At 47.6% G+C, this 19,469-nt stretch overlaps 2 long non-coding RNA genes across 2 annotated transcripts; one reads left to right on the top strand and one right to left on the bottom strand.

The window, feature by feature from the left end:
• The first annotated feature begins 5,151 nt into the window (after positions 1-5,151).
• LOC145546770 (uncharacterized) lies at positions 5,152-18,090 on the top strand. Its single transcript, XR_014083249.1, has 5 exons — positions 5,152-5,382; positions 13,595-13,713; positions 13,828-16,324; positions 16,922-17,032; positions 17,812-18,090. It is a non-coding gene; the product is annotated as an uncharacterized LOC145546770 (long non-coding RNA).
• Positions 12,074-15,814, bottom strand: LOC145546769 (uncharacterized). The gene is made up of 2 exons (XR_014083248.1): positions 15,664-15,814; positions 12,074-14,402 (listed from the first exon to the last, which is right to left on the bottom strand). It is a non-coding gene; the product is annotated as an uncharacterized LOC145546769 (long non-coding RNA).
• Positions 18,091-19,469: the final 1,379 nt, after the last annotated feature.

Below are 19,469 nucleotides of genomic sequence, written 5' to 3'. Positions count from 1 at the left end.
GCATGCCCACATTCTATTTCTACCACCTCAGCTTCTGAGTAGATGTGCCCACCAGTCATATCTATCTCCTGGGGTCATAAAAATAATAACAATAAAGAGAAATATCACTTTTTCCTCTTAGGTAGTTCCACCTCATGGTGAAGTATCTTTGGGGAGCCTAATTCCCCTTTATCCCTCCAGAAGCTCTCACTGTCCCAGGAAAATCATCAAAAGAATTTACTTGAAACAATCTCATTTGCATCAATCCAGAGTCCAATGAACTAAACTCTTTTAAGGGACTTTGCTGGTGGTCCAGTGGCTGAGAATCCACCTTCCAATGCAGGGGGATACAGGTTCGATCTCTGGTCGGGGAACTAATATCCCACAAGCCACAGGGCAACTAAGCCCTCATACCGCATGGGCTGCCAGTGACTGACCGACCCTGCCCACTGTAGAGCCTAAGCTCTGCAATAAGTGAAGCCCACACTCCATAGCTCGAGAAAGCCAACCCACTGCAACGAAGAACCTGCTGCCACAACGAAGACCCAGCACAGCCAAAAAAATTTTCTTTAATAAAGTAAAATAAACTCTTTTAAGGATACTAGTCTCATTAAGGGCTTCTCATACAAAACTGCTTGCACACCAACTATAATTTCTGTGAAGGGTGAGTCTAGGCCCATATTTGTACCATGTGGGCTTCCTTGTCCTGCCTGAAACACCAGTGCAGGCCTGAACCAGGCGAAACCTACCCATTGGTTGAGCTGAGCCAATCAGATTCTCCCTTTCAATAGAGGTAAGAGAGAGGTAGGCACTGGATCTGTGATTCCACACCAAGCAGGATTAGTGCCACGGGGAGCTGAGCCAAATGCAAGGTGTAGATGGATGTGCACAGACCTGAGAAGGGGGTCTGCTCCCTCAACAGGAGGCCAAACAGAGCCATCAAATGAACCTGATGAGGACTCATGTGCTTCCCACCCAACACAGACACCATGCTGGAACAGAGGAGGGAGGGGGGAGAAATCCTGAAAGACAAGTTGTTATGCCACAAAGGCAAGAGTCTTCACAACTACAGTGCATTTAGTGTTGAATGCTGTGGCAGAAGCCATTGTGAGGGGAAAGAGGATGGGCCAATGCATGAAGAGTAGCCCATGCAGTGAGAGAAATTAGAGACCACAGAACGTGGAAAAGGCCTCCTGGCTCCTGCCCCTCCTTTCATTGTTCTCTAGATGTTTCTGGTTTCCCTCCTTACAGTAGCTTTTCCCAAACCTCTCTCCACCCCTCGCCCCTTCACTTTCCAGTGGAGATCTGCCTCCTCCGTCAGGAGAAAAAGCAAAGCCTCCAAGGGAAGGTGTGTCCATGCCCCTTCACTCCTCCACAAACCACGTGTCATCGCCCGCTCAACCTTCTTCCTTATCTGTCACAAAGGTAACTTGCCTCCTCCTTTAGGAAGCTGAGTCTTCCATCTCCCGTGTATATCCTGAGGCCTCAGGCCCTCGCAATCTCTCCACCCATCATCCATTTGCTCTTCTGCATCTTCGGTCTTTCCGTCTCTGACAGCACCTTCCTGTCTGCCATAAACATGCTCTGGTGTCTCCAACCCTAAGATCACCCTCCTCGACCCGAGCCTTCCCTCTGGTGACTGCCTGCCTTCCCTCACTCTCTCCAAAGCCAAGCTTTTCAAAGGAGTAGGCTCTACTTCCTCCAGTCTCATTCCATCCTCAACTCACCATGCCCAGCACCTTTGGTAAATGGCTCTGGGGAAACAAGGAGCGCTCTCAACTGTGAGGTGTTCTGGCCTCGTCCTAGTCTTCCTCTGACAGCATCTAGCCCTGCCAACCATTCCCTCCCTATTGCTCATGGTTCAAACAGAATGCAAATGGCACACACCAAACTTGGGGGTTTTCCCAAACCACCCAGCACCTCTGTAAATAGCACCTCTATTCACAAGGAACGGTCAGAATACTAGTAACAGCCAGTAATGGACAGAAGAATTACCAGAACCAGAGGGAGTTATGGAAGCTGGAGGCTTGAGGTGGAGGGTAGGGGCGAGGAGAATGCACACTCCCTCCCCCTCCCCCTTCCAGTCAGTGCTCCCCATTGGCTGAAACGAACCAGAGTCCAGAAGGCAACAGCCCTGTCACTGCAGGGTGACAGGTCTCCTCCCAGCAGATGAATGGGGATGAGGGTCTGGCGGGACAGAAAGACCCAGCACTGCCTCTCCCCTCGTGACTGTCTTCTCGCCTGGTTTCTGTCACTGACTCTTCTGGCTGTTCTCTTAATGCTTTAACCACACTTGTCAGGGTCTCACTGATCCCTCTCTTCCATCAACATCTTAACTGTCTTGTCCTAAACCCTGTGCCTAATTATTTTGTGTCTTCACAAACTCTGTCTCTCCCTCCTTAACAACTTCATTTCCTCCCCACCCACCAGGCATCCATGACAGTCCCCTTGATGGGGGTGACCTGCGTCTTTAATTTTGGCCTCTCACTGACCTCTTGCTGACTCTCACTGAACCCTGACCCCACTGGTCATCACCACACAGCTTCCTACAAGAAGAATCTGAGTGCCTCAAACACAACACATCCAAAGCAAAACTCATTCTCTTCTCCCTTAAGCAGCTGGCCATGCTCCCCTCATCATTAATCACAGGGACCCCTGACTTTGTTTCCTTTTCGGTCTTGCTCCTCAAAGGCTTGTTCAAACCCTGCCATGTGGGCATATGGACAATCCCTGGGAATTCACCACAAACACATCATCTCAGTTCCTACCCAGACCCACTGAATCAGAATGTGTGTTTTAACAAGATCCCCAGATGGCCCATATGCACAGTAAAATTTGGAAGTGTCGGTTTGCATCATGTATCACAACAATCCTTCTTTCCAATGATCATTGTGTTAACATGTATCCAACATAGAAGCTTGACATTAAAACAAAAGGACGTCAAACCTGCAGCAAAGAGTGACTCAGCTCCCCCTACCTCCCACTCACTGCTTTGGACTTTGTCATAGAGGGTGCTGCCTTATGGAGGATGGTGTGCATATATGTTTCTTATTGTTTGAAGAAATCTTTACTGGTCCTCTCAGTCTTTCTTTCCTGTATCCTTGGAGGGCTCTGAAAAGCACTCAGATCACTTTTTGTGAAAAATAAAAAGGTAGCGGGGAGAGAATTGGAATATTCAAAATGAGAATCCCACCTGTCTAGAAAAGTCCCAGTTAACATTTACCACAGATTCCACATAGAATACATGATAGTCAGTTCAATCTCATCAGGATTTTTATTTCTCTGAGCCTCAGTTTCTTCATCTATAAAGTGGGATGATAATAGTAACTTCTTTATATTTCTTTAAGGATTAAATATGTAAAATATGCCCTTCAAATGGATGGTTCAACATTCATTAAATGAAAAAAGGGTATCATTTAATACATGGAAGCCTCAGTTTACTCAAATGGAAAACAGAGACTACAATACCAAGTTCACCAAATGTGGGTTCCCTGGCTCTCTCATACCCTCCCTGAGTCCCAACACACAATCACACACGTGCACAAACATGCATCTCAATATGCAAGCACGTGCACACACATATGCAGGCACTGCTCTCACATGCATACGCACATGCACATGCGTACTTGCACACGCTCACATACACACTGGCACACACACAACCAGCAGAAACTCTGGCTGCCTTCCACCACACCTCCTCCATGGCCACTTGCTCTCTGGATTCCCTCAGGGGAGGGGACCACAGCAGAGTCCCCTCCCGCCTACCCACTGCTCTCCTGGCCCCTCCAGCTCTCCCACCTTACCAGGCACTGCAATCATTCTAAAATCCAAGCCTGACTGCTTCTTTCCTGCTCAAAACCCTCATACTATAGCCAGGTCCAACTTGCCGAGCATCCCTCAACGCACTGTGTAGTCCCGTCCTGCTGGGTCTTAACACACCTTACACCTCCTCTACTGAAACTCCTCTTCCCCAAGTTAACTCATTCATATTTGTCAAATTTCATCTCAAGCACGGTCTCCCTCACTTTCCCTGATGGCTCTCACCTGCAATGGCCCCTTATCTAGGCTCTCAGCACCCAGTGCATGAGTGGTCAGTCGCTCAGTCATGTCCAGCTCTTTGAAACCCCAAGGACTGTAGCCTGCCAGGATCCTCTGTCCATGGGATTCTCCAGGCAAGAAAACTGGAGTGGGTTGCCATTTCCTCCTCCAGGAGATCCTCCCCATCCAGGGATCAAACCCGGGTCTTCTGAGGCACCTGTACTTGCAGGCGGATTCTTTACCCACTGCATCACACGGGAAGCCCCTCAGCAGCCAGGCGAGGATGGAATCCTCTGAGGGCCCCTTGTCCTCTCGCCTTAGGCTGTAAGGGCTCCTCCAGGGCAACGACCTGCCTTATATGACCATTTTCAGTGTCTGCCGCCCCAAAGCCTGGAACACAGCGGGAGCCCAGCAGACGCTGGTTATAAATGTAGTTGCACAAGAAGGTAAGGAATCCTGGGTCCTACCCCATCCCAGCCCACAGACTCAGTTGCAGTCACAGGCTCCCCGGAGCTCACAGGAGACAGGAGCTCCACCAAAAGGGCCACACTGCCTCCTGTTTCCAGGGGCACCAGAACACTTCAAGCTTTGTCCTTAGAGTTAGAACTGCAGGGTTGAGGACAGAATCCACAGCATGACCCTTGCAAGAAGCCAACCCCTCTATCTGCTCCATCCCAGCTCGGGCTCCAGGTCAGCACCTGGGCTGCGCCTGCGCAGCCAGGCTGCTGAACAACCGCCAAGCTTTTCCCCACAGTTCCCACGCACATTTTCCTCTGCTTCCTTCAAAGCAGAAAAACAGCTGCTCTTTCCAAAAGACAGGAATGCTGGGGAGGAGAGGGTTCCTTGCCCAGAAGTAAAGATTCAGATTCACCTCCCTAGTCCGAGAGATTTCTCGAGACTGGGCATCACCATGGAGGCAGCACATCCAGCCACCCCAGGGGAGAAGGTCTGACCCAGATGTTGTGAGTGAAATGCACAAAGACGTTCCTGTGAAATGAGCAGAGGAGGTTGAGTGACAGTGGGTTCCGCCCACACACCACCGTTGCCAACAGGAAGAGGCCAGCATCCTCTCCATCCATTTCCTGGGTAACAGGTTCCACCCATGCAAATGCTACAGACACCAACATCAAATTTACACTTATTGAGGGAAAGCCTGCCATGCATGGACAGGTGCTGCGCAAGAAGTTTGGGAAGGTTTAGAATATAAGACCTGACCAGGCTTCTGCCCTCAAGTATCAACAAACTGTGTGCCCTGGGCTGGGTACCAGGGTGGGTGTAACTGGACAACAGTTCTTGCCCTGGAGAAGTTTACATCTCATCGGAGACAGAGCATAAAGCCCACATGCAGGAAATCACCCCTATGAGGTAAGATGTAATCAGGAGGTCGACTGGGAGGCACAGACATTAACTGCTCTAAAACTTCAGAGAAGAAAGAGGAAGAGCTGTGTGGACAGGAATTGTCAGGAAGGTTCGTGAAGGGGCCGCTGGCAGGAAGGATAGGTGAAGTTGGGAGAGCATTTCAGATGGGAACAGAGGCACAGAAGATGATTCACCCTGGTGCATGTGTAGCAAAGACATGGATTTCTGCTTGTTATGTTGATTATGCCTTTTTTTGACGGATGGTTCGCTTTGAAATCAGCCCTGAGTTCAGTCTGGATTAGTTAAGTCATCTTTCTTGCCAGCCATGTAAACAAATCACAACTCAAAGCCAAACCACAGAGAGCTAGTCAGACAAAGAGAGGAGAAGCTGCCTTGAGAACCGGCACTCTCTCCTTAAAAGACCAGAGAGGAAACCTAGTCCTTCCACTCTGTCTGCAATCTCACTATCTGTGCTTAAAAATACTGTAATCAACCCGAGTTGGAAAAGACAGCTGCAGAGGCAGGCAGAGCTGCTCAGAGATCTGTCAGATGATTTATCCACCTCCTAGTTTTCGTTTGAGCCCACTGATTGATCAAAGTTCCCTGCAAGATGAAATACACTCACAGGAAAGAGACCTCTGTGGTGGGCAACTTCCAAATATCTGCCAATGACTGCCCCCCACCCAGCCCCCACCACTCCTCCTGCTGCATGTGGGCTGGACCTAGTGAGAGACTTCAAATTAGAAGAATATAGTCAAAAACGATGGGCTGTCACCTCCGAATTAGACCTGAGAGGGTGAGTTCCTTCTTGCTCACTCTTTCTCTTTGGCTCATCTAGCTGCTCACTCTGACGAACCAGCTGCCACGTTATGAGAGGCAGAAAGGTCTACATGATCAGAAACTGAGAGTGGCCTTTGGCCAACAGCCATCAGCCAGCTGAATCCTGCCAACTGTACTGACTTGGAAGAGGATTCTGCCCAGGGTAGTCTAGAATAACTGTGGCCCTGACCGAGACCTTGATGGCTGCTTAGGAGGTCCTGAGTCCCAGGACCCAACCAACCCATTAATGACCCACAGAAACTGGAAGATAATAAATATTGTTGTTTTCAGTCCTTAAGTTTGGGGTTATTTGTTGTCCAGCAAGAGATAACAAATACCCAGGCTAATCAGGCTTCCAAGGATAAAAACCAGGTCATATGTGTGCCTGAGCTGACATTTGTGCCTGATACAACCAGAAACATCCCCTGCATCTAAATCTTCCCCTGTCCTCACCATTAATTAGTATGTCTCCCAAAAAGTTTAGTACATAGTTTTTAAATCATTCAACTTGAATACTACTTTGTGTTTGTAGAAATGTTGGGTGAGGCAGAAGCCCTTACATTATGTCAGACTCTATGTCAGCAGACACTGCAGGGGACTGCAGGTCCCCTTGGAGAAAACCTTCCTTCTCATAGGAGTCAGTGGACCTCCATTTGCAGAAAGTGGTCCCACAGCCTTAGGCTTCAACATATTTAACAAGTATGGGCACGAGAACTGACCAGGACAGATGCTGGATGATTCATCATGTCCCGGGTAAGCCCCCAGTCCTGAGGAACGGGCGTGCCAGAAGCCTTGGAGGCTGGATAAAGGCATTCCACTCTCTGACATCTCGTCACAGGCAGCACTCTGGAAAAAGGTAGCGCTATGTGTCCAAGGAGAGCCCAGACACTTGTCCCAAAGCTGGCAACATATCAGGAAAAGACACCATAACCTCCAAAGAGGAGCTCATCAGCAGGAAAAGAGGAAAGAGTTGCTCGTTTGTTGGAGGAGAAGTAACCTGGGTTGGCCCCAAGGAGCTGAGGGTCACCAAGGAGGCTGGTTCCCATGAGCCTATGGCTGAAACTGGAACTTTTGCAGATCCTCCTGTCCTAGTGCCCTGTGAAGCTCTGCAGGCCCAAGACTGAGCGAGTGTATGTGATTTTGAAGGGCTAAAACTTCAAGCCTCGTGTGAGACTTTAGGAGTTCCATTGTGAGCACAGAGGTATCCAAATTAAAATGTCTAGCACCGAAGTAAATGGGTTTTTTCAAAAGAGCTCAAAACTGAAGATATGGATTTTTATTATGGTAAGATATATATAATATAAAACTTACCATATTAACCATTTTTAAGTGGACGGTCAGTAGCATTAAATACATTCACATTATTGTGCAACCATCAACCATCATCCATCGCCAGAATTCTTTGCATCTTGCAAACTGAAATTCTGTACCCATTAAGCAATAACTCCCGCCTCTTCCCTCTCCCCAGCCCCTGGAAACCTCTGTTCTCCTTTCTGTCTGTATGAATTTGCCTATTCTAGGATCCGCATGTAAGAGGAATCATACAATATTTGTCCTTTTGTGTCTGACTTATTTCACTTAGCAGGATGTCTTCAAGGTTTACTCACATTGTAGCATGATCAGAACTTCATTCCTTTATAAGATATATTACTATTCCATCGTGCATATGCACCACATTTTGTTTATCCAGTCAACTGTCAATGAACATTTGGGTTACTTCCACCTTTTGACTACTGTGAATAATGCTGCTATGGACACAGATGTAGAAATATCTTTTTGAGTCCCTGTTTTCAATTTCTTTAGGTGTATAGCTAGACATGGAATTGCTGGTAATACTATATTTGATTTTTTATACTATTTTTTAATACTATATTTAATTTTTTAAGGAACTGCCATATGGTTTTCCACAATAGTTACACCATTTTGCATTCCCGCAAACAATGTACAAGGCTTCCAATTTCTTCACATCCTCACCAACACTAGTTTTCTGTTCTTTGTTTTTCATGGTAGCCATTCTAATGTGTGTAAGGTTTGCGGTTTAGATTTGCATGTCCCTGATCATCAGTGATGTATTAGACTTGGCCATTTGCATGGAAGATACAGATTTTTGAGTTGTCAGCAGATAGACGCTCAAGTCACAGGTGGCACCCACTGCTGCTCTCCCATCCAGTACCCATCGTCTCCTTCTTTCTTAATGCTCCCAGCATTGTTCATGACTGTGCTGTACACAGCTACATCACTCACTTCCCATGACACTCTTCTAGATACAAGAGGCCATGGGAACTGTTTCTGAAATAGAAGTCCTGGGGGGGCTCCTGAGAGAGCTTTCTTGAAATGTGACAGGTTAGTTAGCATCCTCCTTTTGCCTTTTGCCCTTTCTCTTCTCCTTCTTTGAATCATAGAGAAAAGAGCCACACACTCAGGTTGGCAAAGCAGGTCCATAAAAGGAGCACAGATATCCCTGGACTGACAGCCTGCCTCCAAACACCCTGTTACATCATGAAAAGGATGAGCCTCTTACTTATACTGGCCACCACTTGTTGGGTTTCTGTTACATGCGGTCAAACACAATCCTAACTGACTTACCATAGGAGTGGATCTACTAAGATGAGTGTATACACAAAAGAATAAAAGCGAATAGTGTCTTGGGAAATGCTGAGAGGTAACTGAAGGCAGCAGGGGAATCATTCTGGGCAGGGACTAAATGAATGTAGAAAACATGAGGTCATGATATCAAATGAATGAGGGGAAGAAAATATTTTAGAGAGAGGGTCAACATATTAGAGGCTGAAGAAACATCCAGTAAGGAAAGCATGAACTCAATAAAAATGAGTCTTGGAGACATGCTGGGAGAGAGCCATATTGCCTGGGTTGAGAAGTGAACAGGATTCAGGACGAAGGAAGAGAGTGTGAAGAACAGGGAGGAGATGGGGTACCAACAAGGACAGCATAGCGCATGGAGCCCAAGGAGGTACTTTTAAAGATGAGAAGCACTGGAAATGCTGATGGCTGGAAGCAGAAGAGAGGAAAAGACTGGCAATTCAGAAGAGAAGGCATTATGCTAACTGTCTCCTTTTGGCTGGTAGTAGAATCCTCCATCTGTTAACTGGGCATTGGGTCACTCAGCAGTCTCTGAGTTTTTCTGCCTCCCTCCTCCCACAGACTTGGTCATCTGACTAGTTTGAGCCAAAGCTGTATCAGCAACAGTTAGGTGTTAGGGCTTTCCTGGTGGTCCAGTGGTTAAGAATCTGCCTGCCAATGCAGGGGACAGAGGTTTGATCCCTTGTCCGGGAAGATCCCACATGCTGCAGGGCAACTAAACCCGTGTGCCACAATTACTGAGCCCATGTGCCACAATTACTGAAACCTGGGCACCTACAGCCCATGCTCGGCAACAAGAGAAGCCACATCAATGAGAAGCCCGCACACCACAACCAGAGAGCAGCCCCAGCCAGCCACGATTAGAGAAAGCCTACGCGTAGCAAGAGACCTAGCACAACCAAAAACAAATAAACATTTTTTTAAAGTTGGGTATTAAATTTCTGGGTTAGTCCCTTAAAGGTGTTTGCTATGGACACACTCTCTCCTTTCCTGATGGCTGGAAATGCAGCAGCTGCTGTGGGCCTGGAAAAGGATGTCACTTACAGAGGTCGGCAGATCAGCTCACAGGCCTTGTTTTCCAGATGACCTTGTAGAGTAGAGCCCTCTAGCTGCCCTAACTGCCCACCTACCTTTGAAATGTGAGGGAGTGAAAACTCCTCCATCTTATTTAAACCACCGTACTCAGGACTGTTTGTTATAGCAGCCTAGCTTATCTAAAATTGTTGGGAGCCAGAACAGTGGTGTTGAAAGCCATTAGTCTATGAATTCATAAGGCCATGTATAAATAAAGTTTGGCTTACACATTTAAATATACTCAGTTTAATGGTTGCCTTTTACGGTGAGATTACATCCTTCCTAAGTTTTGCTATATTCAATTATCCTTCCTCTTAAGCCAATCAAAGGTTGCATGGGGGCCACATTAGGAGGGTACTAACAACAAAGGAGCATAAGGAAACTTTTTAGGACAAAGAAGCCATTCTGTATCTGAATTATGGAAGTGAGTTTACAATCATTTAGAATTATCAAAATTCCTCAAATTTTAAACAGATGAACTTTGTTGTATGTAAACAAATAGCACTGTGATAAAAATTTTTAAATGATCCTTCTTTTATAAAAATAATGGAAGTAAAAATTGACTGTCATTTTTCAAGACCTATTTTGCAAACTAAGAAGGTGGCAACCTTATGTAGATCTTCAAATCTTTTCAAATTTTTCAGAGCTAAGAAACTGACAAATCTGAGACCCCCCGTATTCCTTATCTATAGCTATACCAGTAATCCAAGTCTATGCTCCAACCACTAGTGCCTGAAGTTGAACATTTCTGAAGTTGAATGGTTCTATGAAGACCAAAAGAACCTCTAGAACTAACACCAAAAAAAAAAAAAAATGTCCTTTTCATCATAGGGGATTGGAATACAAAAGTAGGAAGTCAAGAGATACCTGGAGTAATAGGTAAGTTTGGCCTTGGAGTACAAAATGAAGCAGGGCATAGGCTAACAGAGTTTTACCAAGAGAACACACTGGTCATAGCAAACACCTTCTAACAACACAAGAGATGGACATCACCAGATGGTCAACACCGAAATCAAATTGATTATATTCTTTGCAGCCGAAGATGGACAAGCTCTATACAGTCAGCAAAACAAGACCTGAAACTGACTGTGGCTTAGATCATGAGCCTCTTGTTGCAAAATTCAGGCTTAAATGGAAGAAAGTAGGGAAAACCACTAGACCATTCAGGTATGATCTAAATCAAATCCCTTATGATTATACAGTAGAGGTGACAAATAGGTTCAAGGGATTAGATCTGATAGACAGAGTGCCTTAAGAACTATGGATGGAGATTCGTAGCATTATATAGGAGGCAGCGACAAAAACCATCCCAAAGAAAAAGAAATGTAAGAAGGTAAAGCGGTTGTCTGAGGAGGCCTTACAAATAGCTGAGAAAAGAAGAGAAAGGCAAAGGAGAAAAGGAAAGATATACTCAACTGAAATTAGACTTCCAGAGAATAGCAAGGAGAGATAAGAAAGCCTTCCTAAGTGACCAAGGCAAAGAAATAGAGGAAAACAACAGAATGGGAAACACTAGAGATCTCTTCAAGAAAACTGGAGATACTAAGGGAACTTTTCATGCAAAGATGGGCACAAAGGACAGAAACAGTAAGGACCTAACAGAAGCAGATGCGATTAAGAAGAGGTGACAAGAACACACAGAAGAACTGTACAGAAAAGATCTCAATGACCCTGATAACCACAGTGGTGTGATTGTTCACCTGGAGCCAGACATCCTGGAATGCGAAGTCAAATGGGCCTTAGGAAGTATCACTGTGAACAAAGCTGGTGGAGATGATGGAATTCCAGCTGAGCTATTTCAAATCCTAAAAGACAATGCTGTTATAAGTGCTGCACTCAATATGCCAGCAAATTTGGAAAACTCAGCAGTGGCCACGGGACTGAAAAAGGTCACTTTTCATTCCAATCCCAAAGAAGGGCAAGGCCAAAGAATGTTCAAACTATCGTTACAATTGCGCTCATTTCACATGCTAGCAAGATAATGCTCAAAATCCTTCAAGCCAGGCTTCAGCAGTACGTGAACCGAGAACTTCCAGACGTACAAGCTGGATTTAGAAAAGCCAGAGGAACCAGAGATAAATTGCCAACATCCATTGGATCATAGAGAAAATAAGAGACTTTCAGAAAAACATCTACTTCTGCTTCCTTGTCTACATGACTGAAGAACAACAACAACTCTATTTTCATTTGAGTGTATCTTTCCTTTTCTCCTTTGCCTTTCTTTTCTTTTCTCAGCTATTTGTAAGGCCTCCTCAGACACAACCACTTAAGCTTTTTACATTTCTTTTTCTTTGGGATGGTTTTTGTCACTGCCTCCTATACAAGGTTACAAACCTCCTATGTAACAAATTACTCCAAAATTTAGCATTTTAGAGTAACAAACATTTATTATTTCACAGTTCCTACAGTTGGGGGTCTAGCCAGGTTTGGTTGGGTCCTCTGGCCTAGGGTCTCTCACGAGGCTGTGTCAGTCTATGTCCATAAGGATCGGTCAATGGTTAAATCCACCCCCAAGGCAGAGCTGCCTGTTTTCTGAGAAAACCACGTTGAGTCCAGCAAAGGTCCACACATTATCCCCAAGGGGACCTGTGCAGCCACCAGGAAGCTGCATGCGGATGTTCGGGCAGACAAGAACTTCACCTGGTTCTGAGGGGAGGCAGAGGGGCTGGACTTTGACACCCTCCACACCCGCCAGGTGTGCCATAGCGCACTGCTGCTCCGAGAGGTCCATCCTGCTGGCCAGGAAGACAGAGCAACCCCGACGGGCGGGGCTGGATGAACAGCCCCACTGTCAAATGTCCTAGGAAAGGCAGGTCCCAGCACAGGAAATGAAAGGATCTGAGTCCTGGGCTGTGGTCAAAAGGCATTTCCTCTTCTCTCTGGGCCTGGGGATAAACTAAAGTCTGTCCCAAAGGTGAATTCCAGTCCCCACCCTCTCTCACACTTGAAGGCCAGGATGTAGGGAGGGTGTACACGGCCCTCTCTGGGGGAGAGAGGATGATGATAGAACTCTGCTCCCCAAGGACGGGCTGGTGGCCCTAAGCACCACTACATCAGGTAGGTGGATACCAGGAAACTCTGTATCTCACAGACCTCTGCTTGTCCAAGCCTCCCCTACAGTCTATGAAATATGTCAGCTGATCCCAGCCACATCACAGGGCATGGAGAGAAAGGCTTACCCATGTGAAATGGAATATCTGCTGCTATATCAATAAACAAGAAAAGTCACAGCCATCAGCGATTTCAGGCCTCCAAATGTGAAGGAGGGCTCCCAAAATGGAACACAACACGCGTGATCCAGCAGATGCCGCCACCCCCCCCCCATGGTGACTGCTGAGGAGCTGGGGCGAAGAGGGGAATGCAAAAGCAGCCATCTGCCATCCCATAAAGTGAACAAGGAAAGAAGGATGTAAGCAATCGGGAAACAGGGTTTGGCCCCAGACAGCTGAGGTGTGTATGAAAGGAATGAATTCGGTGAGCCCAGAGGCTTGCATCTTCCCGTACACAGAAGAATGCTAAATTCCTTAACTTGGTATCTGATTTTCCTTACCTCACAATAATCTTTAATGTTCAGGCTGCCTGCCCCCTTTGTTGCAAACCCCTATGTAGCCCTAACTCCCCTTCCTGCCTCCCTGGAGCAGTTTTCTCTAGGATACTGAGATGCTGCCTCCCAGGCTCAGGGTCCTAAACACTCCCACCAAATAAAATAACTCTCTACTTTCAGGTTGTGACTAGATCTTTATTTGACACCCACATCTTTGCATGGAATAGCAAAAAGAACAATGTCCCTTGTCCCAAGCCAGGGCAGCCACATGTTAACACAAGGCAGAGCCAGGACCACAGGTAAGTTCTTATAAGACAGCACGCTGGGAGAGGCTTGGGAGAGGGGAGGGGGAAGGGAAGGGCCCTGTGTGGGTACTGATCTGTAAAGCTGATTGAAATGTGAGTTTCTACTAGCAGGTAACTGCTGAGAGTCACACATACTGGCCAAACCAGCACAAGCCAGTTTGGCATTTGGGAGATCAAGGCTGAATCACCGTCCACCTGTTTGTATCTGCCGTTCAGTGTGACTGGTTTTCCTGGCCCCATCCCTTAGCAGGTCTTTCAGATCTGCTCTCGGCCAGACCTCTGATCCCTCCAAGCTGACCCTGAAGATTAACCAGCAAGCTGGCTACCTGAGAAAGCTGGCCACCTGAGAGGCTGATGTCTGCTCTTCTCCACACCAGGGCCACTGCTCATGGAGCAAGAAGCAGGCACTAACAAGACCCAGGGTCCCAAAGCTACCTCGACACTCAGGAATTCCAAATTGTTTTGAACAACCAGATCCAACTTCCAAATCAAGGCGAAATTCCACTTACCTCGGACTCTCGTTTTAGCTACAGTCAGAGATAAAGGTGCCCTGGTCACATCCAGCCTGGAATGCTGAGGCAGACAACACGCTTACCTTGAGGACACTGACATTCTTTTCTCGTCCCCACTGTGCTGTGGACTGAGAAAGAGTCATTCCAGCTTTGTGACCCTCAGCTGTATTCCTTGTGCCAAAGGGGTAGCAGCCAAAAAGAAAAAAGACAACACATTTTAAGGAGAAGAATATTTAAAGATGGATTTACTTTCTTGATTTCTACACCTGAATTTTAAAGCCCTGGAAAGTTGCAATTTGCCATCAAATGTCAGGCAAATGTCTGGCTGGCGTGGGTGGCTATATCAGACCCTGAATTCTCTACTCCAAACCAGCAGAGAATAAAAGAGTGGGCTTTTACAAGAGATGGGCTTTAGCCACCAAAATTAGGAGCAGTTCGCAGCTTTGCATAACTGAAGAAGGGCTTTCTGCGTGTAAAACGTTAGTTAGCTGCTCAGTTGTGTCCAACTCTTTGCAACCCCATGGACTAAAGCTTGCCAGGCTCCTGTGTCCTTGGAATTCTCCAGGCAAGAATATTGGAGTGGGTTGCCATTCCCTTCTCCAGGGGATCTTCCTGACCCAGGGACTGAACCTGGGTCTCCTGCATTACAGGTAGATTCTTTACCAATAAATCCAGCATCTAACTAACACACCCATCTAGGGTAGTCATCCATCAACCAGAAACCCCACTTCCCTTCAGCCCCTCTTTCCACTAGAAGCCAGGACTCAGGACCCAGCTGTCCCAGGCAACAGTCATTTCCTGGATCCAGTTAAGGAGGCAGGAAGAAACCACAGATGTCTAAAACACTCAAGGAAACAGTCTTCTGCCTAGGGATCACGCCCTACAGACACCAGCTACTTTACTCCTGCCCTGACCCTGGGTCACCCATCTTGCAGGTGAATATTTATCTCTGTGTTTAGAGCACTCCTGGGAATTTTCTAAGCACGCAGGGGACAAGTGAACTGTTCTAAAGCTATGCTGCGATTGCCCTGTCCCTGTGACCTCTGGCATCCCCAAAGAAGTAACTGTTAGGGCCCTGCGATCACAGTGCCTTTGGTGTCTCCAACGCCACCTGGTGGTCACTGCACGCCCCTGCAGCTCTGTCACCCGATCACCATTCTCAGTTATCCCAGCCACACCCGGGGTGCGGGAGACAGAAGATGTGGCAAGGCTGAAGGCCCTCTGTCACCCAGCCTTCTAAAGTCGGGCCTGGGGCGTCTGCAGCATCTGCCGCTGGGCCGGGCGCGTCTGGGGCTCCGGGCGCAGGTGGAGGTGGTGGCCAGGTGGGAGGAGCTGCCGGGAGACCTCGGCCCCTCCCCTCCAGAATCTAGATCCGAGAACTGAGGGTGCCTGCAGGGCCTAGAAAAGTTCCCGAGAAACAGTGGCTGCTTACCAAACATTTCTGGAAAGGGGAAGAGGGAGGGGGCTGTGGTGGGTGAGAGCAGGGAGCGGGGTGCCTCCGGAATCTGCAGTGGGAGCGGGTGCCCAGTGTGGATAAGAGGCCTGGCGATGTGGCTCCATTTCCGTTCTTCTCCGACTCCCGCGGGATTTTGCACATTTGGACCGAGACAGACTGGAGAGGCACTGCCCCCTTGTGGCCTCCGCCCGTCACAGCAATGTCTTCTGTCCGAGACTTTCACCTTTTGTAACAAAATTTCTTCTGCGGAAGCTGAAGCCCCAATACTTTGGCCACCTGATGCGAAGAACTGACTCATTGGAAAAGACGCTGATGCTGGGAAAGATTGAAAACAGGAGGAGAAGGGGACGACAGAGGATGAGATGGTTGGATGGCATCACCGACTCGATGGACATGTGTTTGAGCAAGCTCTGGGAGTTGGTGATGGACAGGGAAGCCTGGCGTGCTGCAGTCCATGGGGTCACAAAGAGTCTGACACGACTGAGCGAGTAAACTGAACTGAACAAAATTTCTCGGTTCTGTACGTTTGAGTCACCCTCTGCTTCCTCCTGATCACATCCACCTGGCAGCAGGTACAAGAGGATCGCAGTAACAACACAGAACAGCATTTTTCTGGTTCGGCCCCACTTGCGGAATTGTGAGTACTGTGGACCCCAACAAGTGCCAACCAAATTAGTTTAACAAATCCCTGGGAGCCCCTTTGTGACATCCACTATTTTCTCTTATCAAGGTGACCCTTTTGCCACCCACCGATCTCCTTCTCTTCCCAGTACTCTTAATTCTGAGCACCAATAGGGGCCCTCTCAGAGGCCACTTTATTCAAAGCTTGTCCTTTCTCTCTGACCATCAGCCACTGTCTTCAGACCAAGTTGATGTTGCCTTCAGTTCAGTTCAGTCACATCCGACTCTTTGCAAACCCATGGACTGCAGCACGCCAGGTTTCCCTGTCCATCACCAACTCCCGGATCTTGCTCAAACTCATGTCCACTGAGTCGGTGATGCCATCCAACCTTCTCATCCTCTGTTGCCCCCTTCTCCTCCTGCCTTCAATCTTTCCCAGCATCAGGGTCTGGTGTTGCCTTCAGCCACTCTCTTTCCTAGGGCCCTGGTGCCAGCAGTCCCAACACTGTAACTGCACTGGCCTCCCCCAAGGTTCTCAAATTAGACTGTCAGAACTAAAACACCGGCTGTATTTGCACTGTGCCTTTTTTTTTTTTTTTTTTGGTTATAAAAGAAAAAAGCAGAGAATGAGGACATCTGGATCCCAGCCCTGTGGTCACCAACCAGCTCTGTGAATCTGGAGGTCTCTTTGTGCATCATCTGTTCCCCGTTAAAATAACAAGTAGTGAGTATGGAAGCCTGGAAGGGTAGGACCTTTGGTGTTCATGGGGGAGAGGGGAATGGGGCACTTGATGGAGAAGAATCTTGAGAAGGAGATAGTGGAGCCAAGGGTGAGAGAGTGGACATCATGGTGTGTCACCCCAGCCCCATCCACTCCAGGAACTGAGCCCTGTGGTGCCTCAAAGGCGCACCTTTGGGGTGGCCAGGCATGGCCCGAGGAGAGGGCATGACAAGTATGACAGACATCCAACCCAGAGCTGGCAGAAGACCTATGAGTGGGCTTTTCCCAAACACTTGAGCAAAACTCCTGTGTCACTGGGAGTAGCAGGGAACCCAGAGGTCCTGTAGTTGTTAGGGGCCCTGAAGTTGGGGTAATGAAGCTAATGGATGGACCCCAGATTGGATGGTCCTGGGTATACCCAGGGGACATAATCAGGGCTCATCTGGATCTCTGGATTCCTCGTGCCATGTGTACATACATCGTGCACTTTGGTGCCCCTGGAATGGAACCAGTTTATTAGGGAAACTCTGGAAGGGGCAACAGCCCAGAAGCTGGTGTTCCCTATGGGCTTTGGAGACCCCAGAAGGCCATGACGAGACACCTGAAGAAGCTGCTCTGAGCCCATAGGCTGCTCAGAGCATCTGTTCAGATATTCAGGAGGGAGAAAAATACAAACGGCTTTACCCAGAGGCTTTCGGAGATTCCTGATCACTTCATGGTCCTGGGGAAAGGATGCCTGAAAGCACTCTTTAAGTTCCTTATCTCATTCCTTATGTTTCTAGAATGACTGGGGAATTCCCTGGAGGTCCAGTGATTAGGACTCCACGGTCTCACTGCCAAGGGCCCGAGTTCAATCCCTGGTCAGAAACTACAGTTCCTGCGCAGGCAAAAAAAAAAAGTTTCTAAAAGGACTAAGTCCACCTAAAGACTCCGAGGAGCAAGCAGTGTCCGATGTGCCAGAATCTGGGGCCTCTGGAGATACGGGTGTGTAGACCAGATCTACCCCTGCCTTTGCAGTTACATGAACCAATAAATCCCCTTTTGTGCTTCAGTTCAAAAAAGTAGGATTTTTCCTTACTAATAACCAAACGAGTCCTCTTACAATACAGGGGCTTGTTACAACTTTACATATGGTTGGATGTGGGGACCATCTCGGGCAATGGCAATATGAAGCATAGTTGACTGGGAGGGCTCAGTGCTCTTAAGAGAGACTGAGAAGTCGAGGAGGTGGAGTACGCGTTTTGTCAGACACGTGAACTGATTAAAATGGCAATCGATACTTCTGAAGGCTCAGAGGAGGCTAGCCCTATAGACTTTACATCCACGAGAAGCCTGTTTGACATTATCATATCACAGATTAATCTCTCTTCCAATCATTAGACCCCTCTCACCCTTACACTTCAAGATGGAAGTACTCAACGCTTAATTTTTGAAGTGTATAGGGTGCCTGAAAACAGCCTCCCAAAATAATAAAATTCTACTCAAGTCCAAATGGCTTGAACTGGCTACACGCAAACAGAAGAGGCCCCTGTGGATTGAAGATTATTAAATATGAAGTATGTTTGTCAGGAAAAACCTTTGTTTATATAAACAGTAGAAGCACCACCATGGTAACCCTGCTTGGTTTACAGCCTAAAGCCTCCCAGCCAAATTCCCGCCTCCTTTTTCACTGCTAGCCTACATTTTTTAAAAACATCCCCAGCCAAAATTCCATGATTTGCCTGCTGGGTTTCCAGGCTCAGAAAATGTCATTTAAATAGTGGGGGAACCGGTTGCAACCACATCCAAAGCTTCTAAATGAAAGCTCATTTCTCTTTCTCTTTCTCTCTCCCTCTCTTTCATCCTCTCTCCCTCTCATCCTCTCTCTCTCTCTCTCTCACACACACACACACACACACAGATTTTGTTTGCCAGATACAGTATGCTTTTCCTTTTTTATGTAACCAAAGTTTCCTTGGGCCCCACAAGCCTACAGGACCAATGAAATAACATCAACATATAGGCAGCTGTAACCCATATTCTGGGTTTTTCTCCTACCTGCTCACAGAGCATCTTAAGGGGGGTACTTAGAGGTGCCCCTGAACAAATCCAATGCGAGACAGTGCAGCCTCACCCTCAGTGGTGTCCACAGGGTCCCCATCACCTCTGCGCTCTCCCTGGAAGTCAGGGGACCAGTGGTGTGCAGTGCAACTCCAGAGAAGCCCTCTCATCCCTTGGTGTTCTGCTCCGTTAGCACGCATCAAACCAGGCTACTGTGCCCACTGTCTGATTGTCTTACTAACATTTGCAGCAGCAGATGTCCCTGCCATCCAAAGAACCCAGCCACATATCCAAAGGCCAGTCCAAGTGGTGGCGCCTGGCGTGTCTCAGGATACCCTCGCCTCCAGCGACTGAGGTCAAAGCATCCAGTCTAATCCACAGGAGGCTGCTCAGGGCCTCA

This window comes from Giraffa tippelskirchi, chromosome 4, assembly GCF_054371585.1.
Source record: "Giraffa tippelskirchi isolate mGirTip1 chromosome 4, T2T-mGirTip1v1.2.pri, whole genome shotgun sequence".
Taxonomy (NCBI): Eukaryota; Metazoa; Chordata; class Mammalia; order Artiodactyla; family Giraffidae; genus Giraffa; species Giraffa tippelskirchi.
Note: the sequence above shows the minus strand (reverse complement) of the source record. Positions and strands in the feature narration are given on the sequence as shown.